Genomic DNA, 11,848 nt, shown 5'->3' with positions numbered 1-11,848 from the left:
CAGTGCAACCCCAATCAAAATCCCCATGACATACTTCACAGAATTAGAAAATTCCATTCTTAAATTCATATGAATTCATATGGAGGCACAAAAGACTCTGGAGAGCCAAAGCAACCCTGAGCACAAAGAGCAACACTGGGGGGATTACTATAGCAGATCTCAAAGTATACTACAGAGCCATAGTCATAAAAACAGCTTGGTACCAAACATTGGCAATAACTTCAAGATAAAGGTGTAAGAAAGGATTTTCTCAATCGGGCAGAAGTTGCTCAGGAATTAAGGTCAGCAATCAACAAGTGGGACCTCATTAAACTAAAAAGGTTCTGTACAGCAAAAGAAATAATCGAAAAAGTGAAGAGAAAACCCACAGAATGGGAAAAAATCTTCACCAGTGACACATCTGACAGAGGTTTAAATATATATATAAAGAATATATAAAGAACTCAAAAAACAAAGAATGGAAAACCAAATGACCCAATTAAAAGATGGGCAAACATCTAAATAGAGTTCTCAAAGGAATAAATAAAGAAGGCTAAGAAACATCTCAAAAACTGTTCAACATCGTTAGTAATTAGGGAAATGTAAATTAAAACCACTCTAAGGTATCACCTTACCCTAATCAGACTGGCTAGGATCAAGAGAACAAATGATACTAAATGCTGGTGGGATGTGGAGAAAGGGGAACTGCTGGTGGGATTGCAAACTCGTGCAACTTCTATGGAAAACAGTGTGGAGAACTCTTAAAAAACTGCAGTTATACCACTGTTATACCACTCCTTGGCATATACCCAAAGGACTCATCCTACTGTAGAGACACTTGTACAACCATGTTTGTTGCTGCTCCTTTAACAATAGCTAACAGATAGAAGCAACCTAAGTCCCCCTCAACTGACGAGTGGTTAACAAAAATGTGGTATATTTACACAATGGAGTTCTAGTCAGCTGTTCTATTCAGCAGTGAAGAAAGATGAAATAATGAAAGTTGCAGGTAAATGGATGGATCTAAAAACTGTTATACTAAGTGAAGTAATACAGACTCAGAAAAACAAATGATGTATGTTCTCCCTCATATGTGGATCCTAGCACCAAATCCCTTTAAATTCCAGGTCCTTTTAATAAGATGATGCTGTACAGCAGTCCCTTCTGCATGAAATAACTACCATCATCATGACTTTGGCTGAGCCTGATCGCTAAACATAGTCACAATTGAGTTTGTTGATGGTTGTGCTAATTCATTAAAGGTGTACAAAGCAGGGTCATGGGACCCTCACCTGCATATCCAGTCACTCTTCCCAGCCAACTAGTCCAGACTTGGAAGACAGAAAAATGAGAAAGACCCAATAGAGGGGTGCTTTTGGAAGCCCTTGTCAAGAAATTCCAATGGACTTTCATATGAACATTTGAAAATTGCTCTGGTCTGACTTTTTTCCAGTTCCCTGTCTAGAACTTGTAATGCTAATTACTCTTGCCTTTACTTCTCCTTCACATCTCCCATTCATGATTCAAGGACTTTCTTCTCCCCTTCCCCTTAGAGACAAGAGTTATGCAATTTGGGAGTCTTTTAGATAGACCCACTGAAGGGCACTCCAATTGCCTCACCCTGCGTCCCTGTTCAGCATGGAAGAAGCCAGAGCGGTCTGCATCCCGATTCCCTATTGGCAATTTGGGTAACCCCTTCAGAGGATGGCGGGGTAAGAATAGGAGGTAAGAATTGGCTAAGCAGTTAGGGTAAAAAGACCCCAAAGATATGTAGCCAGTTTCTTGGCTAAAAGTCCAAATGTCTTTGGGCCTGTTAGCAACATACTCTGTTCCAAAGGGCCAAAATGTCAAAAGTGTTTGGAAGCTTGTATCTAATCCTTAAAAATTTTAGGGTTACCTCTTCAGAGGGGAGAATGTTGGAGGGGAGGGAGTGGGCATGGATTTGATCAAAACACCTTATATGCATGTATGAAATTATCAATAAAGTTTTTTTAAAGTTTCAAAAAAAGAACCAGGCAATATCATAATGAAGGCAATGAACACATCTATCATTCCTAAGTCTTTCTTCACAGTCCTTTCTGTCCCATCTTTTCTGCTCTCTCTCAGCTCTCACGCAGCCATATACATCAATACTTCATCCCTTTTTATTACCAGGTGGTATTATACTGTATGTACACATTAAAATGTGTATCTAAAAAATAAAAATATAGGCATGGCTAGATGTAGCTCAGCAGTAGAGCTCTTGCTTTTGTGTACATAAGGCTCTAAAGAGAGAGAGAGGGAGAGAGAATGCCTTTGACGATTATAATTTGTGCTGCAATGTGTTGTATAAGCAGAAAATGCCAAATAACCCAGGAGGGGCTCTTTAGTTCCTTTAGCTGGAAAAGACTTAATGGCGAGGGTAAGGATGAGCCAGCTCTTGAAATCCCAAACACAAGGGCTGACAAGATGGCTCAGCAGGTGCAAGTGCTTTCCACCGAGGCTTGTGACCTGAGTTTGATCCCCAGGATCCAGTGGTGGAAGGAGAGAATCAGCCCCCAAAAGTTGACATCTGACCTACATACATGAGCCATGGCACACATGTTCCCACACACATATAAATGTTTAAAAAAATTAATTCAGGAGCAAAGTAAAGAGACATGTTCTAAGTGCCTGTCCCTGAACAGCACTAGCACAAACCAGCCTCTCCCTGGGAGCACAGGCCGAGGTAATGGACCGGAAGTACTGTACAACGTGGACTCTCATGGCCCTTCCCCCTTCTGCAAATGCTGCTAAATTTCTTTACCCTCACCTATGTTAAGGCAGGTGGCTTCCTAAGAATGCCCTCTAATGATGCCATCACTCAGGCACCTGCTTCTCACCTCACCGTCTCAGGGGATGTCACAGAAGCCCTGTGAGGCCAGGGTTCTTGCTCCTCCTTGTACAGATGGCCTGAAGAATTAGGTGCCTTGTGAAGGTCACACCGTTGACAAGACAGGGGCAGAAGTCAACATTGTGTGTACACTGACCTGAAGTTCTACTGCTGCAAAGAGTCACATCCTGTTACGATCAAACACAAGTGTGGCTCTCTCAAGCTGTCACGTCTTCATGCATGGATAAACCAACTATGGACTGAGATGCTTGAGGATGCACACAGTGCCCTGATTCAATCTCCAAAAGCATGAAAAGAAAGACGGATGTGTTGGCACCAGGCTGAGCCCTGCTCTACGTTACACTATATTGTGTAAGAAGTTTCCTTTAGCTGTGTCTTGCCCTGAGAGCCTCCATTTTGCCAGCAGCCTCTGACTCTCTTTTGAGGGTGGAGGATGACTACACTCATGGGTGGTCAAGTAAACACCACCCATACAGCACAGACTGTATGGTGGTCCAGCACCACCCGTACAATATAGACTGATACATGACGTATTCCCAGGAGTAGGAAGAGTCCCACCCTATGAATTCCTCAGAGGGAACTGAGGCTGTAAGAGGTACCTGGGTGTATTAAAATCATACTGGGAAACCAAGCCCAAGAGCTTATCAGATATGCCGTACCAGGGAAAGGATGGGACTCCCTCACCTGGCCTGCATTACATGGTGAACACTTAGCATTGTGATCATGACAGCCCCACACCAATGCATCATCTGATACCTGGCATGTGTGTGAAGGGCTGACAGGCAGAGTTCTCCTGACTGTTCCTGGGGCTTCAGCTTGGCTGTTTCCTCCCTGCCCATGCTCCCCCTGTTCACCTGTTTCCAACTCTGACCTGGATTTGCTCTCTTGTCTCAGCACTGACTACATTTTCAATCTCAAATTTGACTCTCTTATGGTCTGTCCCCATTGGCAGCTGCTTCCTTGAGACTGATCTGTGTTCCTTCTTTGTGTCTTGAAATTTTTTATTTATATTATTTTTATTTTATGTGTATGAGTGTATTCCATGCATGTATATGTAAGTGCACCCATGTTGTGTAATGCCCACAGAGGTCAGAAGAGGGCATTGAATTCCCTTGGAACTGGAGTTACCGATGGTTGTTAGCCGCCATGTGGGTGCTGGGAATCGAACCCGGGTACTCTGCAGAGCAGCCAGTGCTCTTAACCTCTGAGCCGTCTCTCCAGCCCCTCCTTGCTTGTCTTATCAGTACTGACCTGCATTTCCCTCAGCCCACTTCTGAAACCTTTCCAACTCTGCTACAGCCCCTTTAACTGTCATCATTCCGTAAACTGGATATATGCACACAGATGTACAGATTTAGTTACTGTGTGCTGTGTGATTTGAGAGTTAATATCAGTAATGAAGATAGGAGTAGAAGAATCTCATTTAACTTGGCCAGATTACCAAGACAGGCAGGATTATCTGGCAAACTGCTGTCTTTAAAACCACTGAGCCTTATGAATTTCTTGTTATTGTGGAAAGACAGAAACTGGTTTGCCTGTGTTTCTGGCATAGCGTGCTCACAGCAGCCATTTTTACCCAGGGCACTAGAGCACCCAAAGTATGTCCACCTCTCCTCTTTGAAGTTCTTCCCCGTGTTTTTCCCCTGGTCCACACAGGGTACTTGGGTTCTTGCACTGGCCCCAGAGCCCAACTGAAAATCAAACTGGATTCAGCCAAACTAATGCACCGCATCACTAGTGCAAACTAAGCTGCTATCTAGCCTGCAAGAAATGGGAAGAGAGAGGTTCTGAGCCAGGTTCCCCAGCAGGTCAGTTTCAGGACCAAATTCTCTGCCTTGATCCTCACCTGAACAATTACCTGATTGTGACTGTAACAAAGTGGCCTGATGTTAACCAATCAGTTATCTTTGATTTTTCTGCCCCACTGCACCCTAAAAGGAAGGAGCTTTGAAATGAAGAGTCCATTTGTTTTTGCTCTTGCCTTTCTTCAGAAGTGGAGCGGACTCTGACAGTGAAATGTCCCTGTTCCAAAGCTGAGACGAAAAAAAGAAAGTTAAGTGTGCGCTTAAGATGAAATTGTCGTAATTTTGTCTTTGGTCCAAATGGACGCACTCCCTAAACAGCCACATATGACTCAGACCTGGGCGTCCATGACCTCTGAAGACACCTGTAACTGGAGATAAGCTGTCAGGGTTTATTTTGAGACTCGCCTGTCACCACACCACCGAGCTCTCCATTCCTAGGTCACATCTCAAAGTTCTGCCCTGGGTTATGTTATGCCTGATTGACTGCAGTGTGTCTTCTACCTAATTATATCATCTCCACAAGCCTGTTCCTCAATAACAGCACCAGACAGCAACCTCTGGCTTGTCACTTCATGCTATTTCCTGGAAAAAAAAAAGAATATTTCACATTAATATTTCTTCCTCACATTTTTCTGTCCCAGCATTTATTTATTAACTTTTGATTGATTGATTGATTGATGATTGATTGATTACTGTAAAAATGTATCATGATAGTTCTTTTTTGTTGGTTTGGTTTGGTTTTTTGAGATAGTGTCTCACTATGTAGCCCTGGCTGCTTAGAACTTGCTATGTAGACCAGGCTGGCCTTGAACTGACAGAGATTTGCTTGGCGCTGCCTCTTGAGTGCTGGGATTAAAGGCGTGCATGTCCATGCCTGGTTCTATTTCGTTTACTTTATAAGTTTTTGTTTGTTGTTTGTTTTGTTTTGAATCAGTGTCTCATGCAGCCCAGCCTGGTCTAGAACTCATTATGTAGCCAAGGATGGCCTTGAACATCTGAAACTCCTGCCTCTACCACCCAAGTGCTGGGTGTACAGGTGTACACCAACATGCATGCCCACTTTATAGGGTGCTGGAGATAAAACCCAAGGCAAGCACGCCACTAGTGTGGGGTCTTGGGGTGAGGGGTGGTTATGGGGTTCATTCCATGGGATGAGCAAAGGCTTGGACATCCCAGAAAGGCAGACGACCCCAGCACAGGAAAAGGAAAGAGGAGACAGGAGTAAGGGAGGAAACCCTGGCTTGACAGCTCAGTGAGGGCGGGACACCCTGCTGCAGGGACAGCTAGTCCAGGAAAATAAGGTTGACAAGCAGTGAGAAATGGGGAGAGGAGAGATTTTGAGAGATGGCTAGGAAGTGGCAGCTGTCTGTCAAGACTGGGAAGCGCTGCCTTGGCAACCAGGGAAGCCATAGCCCCAGGAGGTAAAGCTCTCCTGCAAGATTAGCAGCTTTTCCATGGCTGTGATAAAACACTATTATAACCAAGACAGCTTGTAGAAGGAACAGTTTATTGGGCTTACAGCTCCAGAGGGATAAGAGTCCATCCTGGCGGGGAGGCGTGGGGGCAGAGGTGGCCAGAGCAGAGAGCTGAACGCTCATCTTCAAACACACACAGGAAGCAGAGAGAGACAGATTGGATGTGGGAAACAGCTCTCTACTCTCAAAGCCTGCCCCCAGTGACATATTTCCTCCAGCATGGCCACACCTCCTAAAGGTTCCATGACCCTCCTCAAACAGCGCCACCAACTGAGGCCAAGTGTTCAAATACTTGGAGCCTATGAGGGTCATCCTTATTCAAACCAGCACAGTCACTCCCTGCCCCTTAGACTAATCATAACACCCAGTGCAGTTAGTCAACTTTATAAAGGCATGGCACATTTTCTTCTGCCTTCTCACTGTCTTTTTGTTATATATATATATATATGTCTTTATTTTTTATTTGTGTGTGTGTGCATGCGTGCGTGCTCATAAGAGCACCCACAGAGGCCAGAAGAGTGTGTCAGATCCCCCAGAGCTGGAGTTACAAGTGAATGTCAGCCACCCAATATGGATGCTGGGAACCAAACTCAGGTCCTTTGCAAAAGCAGCATGTGCTCTTAACTGCGGAGCTGTATCCCCAGTGCAATGCCCTGTATGATGTGTACATCATCCCTGTCTTTCACGTCTGTCACCAGCCTAGATGGCATCTATGGGAGGTCAGTCTGGGGGTGGGGGCAGGAATAGCAGGTGTGAGGACCTGGGGTAGACTGTGCTATCTGCCTGTGTGTCTGAGGGCTGCCCAAGGTGCTCCTGTGACAAGGAAGGAGAGGGTGAAGTCCAAGTGGCCTTGGTCCCTTAACTGTGCTGGCCCAGGTGAGTGAGGGGCTTTTACTTTAAGAGTTGGGAGGCTCCTGGAGGGCTTTTGAGCAGGAGGGCTGGAAGTCAACAGCTGCTTTCAGGTCTCTTCAGGAGACTAAACCACAAGTGGGAATCAGAAGTAAGAAAACTATGACATGCCTCAGTGTTCAAAGGAGAGAGATTGGTCCTTCCTGGGATGCAAGGGTGGAGAATGAGTCAGCTTCAAGGTGTCCTTCAAAGGTGGGATAGAGCTGATTCTCAGCTGGATTGGATGTGGTGAGTGGGAGAGAAAGAAAGGATTCCAACCAGGCCTTTGACCTGAGTCTGTCCTGGGACACTCTCCAGATCGCTGCACAAAGATAGCAAACCTATTATTAAACCTCAAATTAGCAAGCCAGAGAGTTAAACCTATTATTAGACTGCAATAATAATTGAAATGCGCAGGAAATGGATTGTGAATTATTTAAAAATTGATGAAAAAAATTTAGAAAGGACTTAAATTCAAATGAGAATTTAGCACAAAAGTAACATTTCAAGTCATTAAAAAAAGAAAGATAAATAATTGAAAGCGTGGTGCTGGAGCCCCTGGACCGCCAGCAGGGGGCGATGTTGGACGCCTCACACCACCCACATCGCACAACGATGAAGACTTAAAGACAACGATAATAATAAATCCAATGATAACTCTTTACTGAAATTATAAATTACTGAATTCTAAATTCGACTCCCCCCAAAACATAAAGGCAGACACAATTATATAGTTCTGAAAGGCAGAACAACTTTTTGTTAATTTTTTTGAGTCAAGGTCTCCCTGTAGCCCCGGCTGGCCTGGAACTCACTGTGTAGACCAGGCTGACCTTGATCTCACAGAGATCTGCCTGCCACAACCTCCCAAAGGACAATATTTTTAAAACTTTTAGCAAAACATTATAACCTAGCATTTCTGTATTAACAGTTTTTATTTAAAAGTCTTATACCATTTAGAAAAACAGAAGGTGCAGAAAATCACAGACATAGTATTATTTTCAACACATCTGTATTAAAAGCTGTGTTTTTTAGCTGGATATGATGGCACACCCCTTAAACTCAGCACTTGGAAAGCAGAGACCAGTGGATCTCTGTGAGATCAAGGTCAGGTTGGTCTACATAGTAAGTTCCAAGGCAGCTACAGCTACAGGGAGACCCTGTCTCAAAAAAACAAAAAACAAAACAAAACTATGTATTGCCTGCGTGCAGGTAAGTGCACCCATGTCATGCAATGCCCGTGGAGGACAGAAGAGGCTGTTGGATCCCTGGAACTGGAGTTTATAGACAGTTGTTAGCTGCCATGTGCATGCTGGGAGTCAAATCCAGGTCTTCTGCAAGAACAGTCAGTGTTCTTAACCGCTGAGCCATCTCTCCAGTCCCAAAACTGTGTTTTTTTAAATTCATAATATTTAGAAAAACAGAAATCCAAGAATTGATTCTGACTCGTTTGTTTGTTTGGGTTTTTTTTTTTTTTAAGATTTACTCATTTTATTTTATATGTTTTAGCATTTTGCCTGATGTATGTATGCACACCATGTGTGTGCAGTGTCCGTGGAGGCCAGAAGAAGGCGACAGATCCCCTGGAATTGCAGGTGATTGTGAGCTGCCGTGTGGGTGCTGGAGCCAAACCCCAGTTCTCTGCAAGAGCAGCCAGTGCTCTTAACCAATGTGCTGTCTCTTCAGCCCGTTTGTTTGTTTTTGAGGCAGAGCCTTCCTTTGTGGCTGAGGCTGGCCTCGGATATACAATTCTCCTGCCTTGGAGTTCGGGGTGTGCCACCAGCCTGGCGTGAGAGCAGGACTGCAATGTCCTACTGACAGGGAGAGAGCTGAAGCTCATCCTAGAGCCTTGTGGACCCCTCACACCAAATCTCCCCAGGCTCACCACTGGCAATGGCCTTCCTCACCCTCAGAAGCACCCATGAAGATCCACTGGGAACAGAGGACCTGGAGTCCCAGAAACACAATGAGCTGAATTAAAATCTGCATATTAAACAGTGAGATTTGAAGCCTCCTTTTCCTGGTGGTTTCTTATAGCTCCTTCCATCCCTTCTCCCATCCCAACAGAAAAACCAAAAGAAATATTGACATAACACAGAAAGCCATAAAGTGACATCCACCTGTCAGTCCTAAACAAGAATGGAGAGCGATGACCGTCAGACCTCCAAGGTAGACTTCTAATATGAAAATCAGAAGCAAACAAAGAAAAGAATTTTGAAATTATTAGATGCAGTCTAAGCACCATGACAGGGAGGCTGAGTCTGTAGCTCAGTGGTAGAACGTGTGCTTAGCATGCCAGAGCCCTGGGTTCAGTCCCCAGCACCAGACACACATGCCAAAGGAAGACTTCTGGTGTGTAACTATTTGTCTGATTATAATCATTAGAACATTAATCTTGTTTTTTTTTTCATCAAACTGAATCCATGGGGAAGGACAACTCATATTTTCTTCACAAACACATAGTATTACCTGATTGTTAAAACTGTGTAGACAAGGGAACTGGAGAAGGGGGTCAGTGGTTAAGAGCACTGGCCACTTTTACAGAGGATCTGGGTTCAGTTCCAGCACCCACATGACAGCTCACACCCATCTGTAACTCCAATTCCAGGGGATCTGGTAGCATATTCTGGCCTCTATGGGTACTACGTAAATGTGGTGCACGTACATACATGCAGGCAAAGCATTCATACACATAAAATAAAAATAATTAAAATATTTTTAAAGTGCACAGACAAACCCAGGAAATCTTGGTCAATGTGTGTAGGAGGGGAGGGGGTCAGGGATGGGGTGGAGAGGTGTTGTGTAACAATTGGTCCAGGATAAAACTGTCTATCTTGGAGGCTTAAGACAAGGATGTTGTAAAGGAAGTAAACCATTCAATAGCTTCAGGAAATCCCTGAAGTTCATGATATATATATACATGAACTAATAATTACCAAAACAGCAAGAAATAAATTTAATGAAATGCGTAAATCTTCATGGAAGGAAGTATACCTTTTCAGTTAAAAACAAGCCAGTACAGAACTGGGGAGATGGCTCAGTCTATGAAGTGCTTGCCAAGCAGGACCTGAGTTTGGATCCCTAGCATTCACATAAAAAGTCAGGCATGTGGGGGCTGGAGAGAGATGGCTCGGAGGTTAGGAGTACTTGCCGATCTTGCAGAGGACCAGAGTTCTGTTCCCAGCACCCACATGGTGGGTCACAACTATCTATAACTCCAGTTCCAAGGGAAACAATGCCCTTTTCTGGCTTCTGTGGATACTAGGCACATAGATGGCGCACCTACATACATGCATGGAAGCATTTGTACACATAACAAATTTTAAAAGTTTTTAAAAAGCTAGCCGATCGTGGTGGCACATGCCTTTATCTCTGCACTTGGGAGACAGATGGATCCCTGGAGCATCGGCTGGCCAGCCTAGCAGAACTGATTGCTCCAGGTTCAGTGAGAGACGCTGTCTCAAAAATTAAGAGGGGGAAAGACTAACAGAGACACCCTGCATGGACCTCTGACTTCCACACTCATTTGTACTTATATCCAAATGTACCAGCACAAAGACATGCACACTAAGCATATGCATGCAGCATGCGCTCATGCACGCACGCACACAGCACATAAGACTTGAATAGATGGAGAATCCAGCACATAAGAATGGTGAAAAGTGCTGTGTTGGCAATGCCAGCGTCCCCCGAGTGAGCTTCGCATTTAATGCGGTTACAGCTGCAGTCCCCACAAGGGCTCTCTGGACTCTGGTGGGCTGATCTTAAAATCCATGTGAAAGAGAGAATAGACCAGGCCTGGTGGTTCACCACATAACCACAGCACTGGTACTGCTGAGGCAGGAAATTGCAGAATATGAGGCCAGCCTGGGCTACATAGAAAGCTCCAGGCCAGTCTGAGCCATAGTGCGAGACTCTGCCTCCAGAAAATTAGCTAGGGGCCAGGCATGGTGTTGCACGCCTTTAATCCAGCTCTAGGGAAGTGAAGGGAGGCGGATCTTTGTGAGTTTGAGGCCGGTCTGCTCTACATAGTGAGCTCTAGGCCAGTCTGAGCTACAGCAAGAGGCTGCCTCAAAAAACAACAAAATGAGCTGGGCATGGTGCCATGTGCCTTTAATCCCAGCATGCTCAGGAGGTAAAGGCTGGTGGATATCTGTGAGTTCAAGGCCAGCCTGATCTACATATGAGATCCAAGCTAGTTAGGGCTACATAGTGAGACCCTGTTCCAAAAAAGCAATCAGAAGTTTTAGAGTAGCCAGAGCTACATAGCAAATTGTCACGTCTCAAAAACAAATGAACAACAGTGTAAGCGTCAGAAGAAGCACAGAAAACATCGGGGTGTGGTGTCTCAGGCCTGTATCCCGGCACTCGGGAGGCAGAGGGGAGGCAGATCTATGAGATTGACCAGTCTGCTCTACACAGCAAGTCCAGGCCAGCTGGGGCCATAGGGAGACCCTGTCTCAAAACAAAACAGAACATCACAAAACAAAACAGAAAAAGGGTCACACAGGGCTGGACATGCTCAGTGGTTAAGAGCCCACACTGTTCCTGCAGAGGACCTGAGTTCAGTTCCCAGCACCACATCAGGCTGCTCACAACATCCTGTAACTCCAACTCCAGGGCATCTGACCCCCTCTTCTGACCTCCAAGGGCACCGCAGACACACAAACACATACAAATAAATAATAAAATAAATCTTTATAAGAGGACACACGTTTGATTCCCAAACCCCCATGGTGGCTAACAACCATCCATAACTCCAGTTCCAGGGGATCCAATGCCCTCTTCTGATTTCCATGGGCATTGCATGACACAGGTGCACTTACACACAT

Source organism: Nannospalax galili, unplaced genomic scaffold, assembly GCF_000622305.1.
Source record: "Nannospalax galili isolate Female #2095 unplaced genomic scaffold, S.galili_v1.0 scaffold1454, whole genome shotgun sequence".
Classification (NCBI taxonomy): domain Eukaryota; kingdom Metazoa; phylum Chordata; class Mammalia; order Rodentia; family Spalacidae; genus Nannospalax; species Nannospalax galili.
This window is presented reverse-complemented; position numbering follows the sequence as displayed.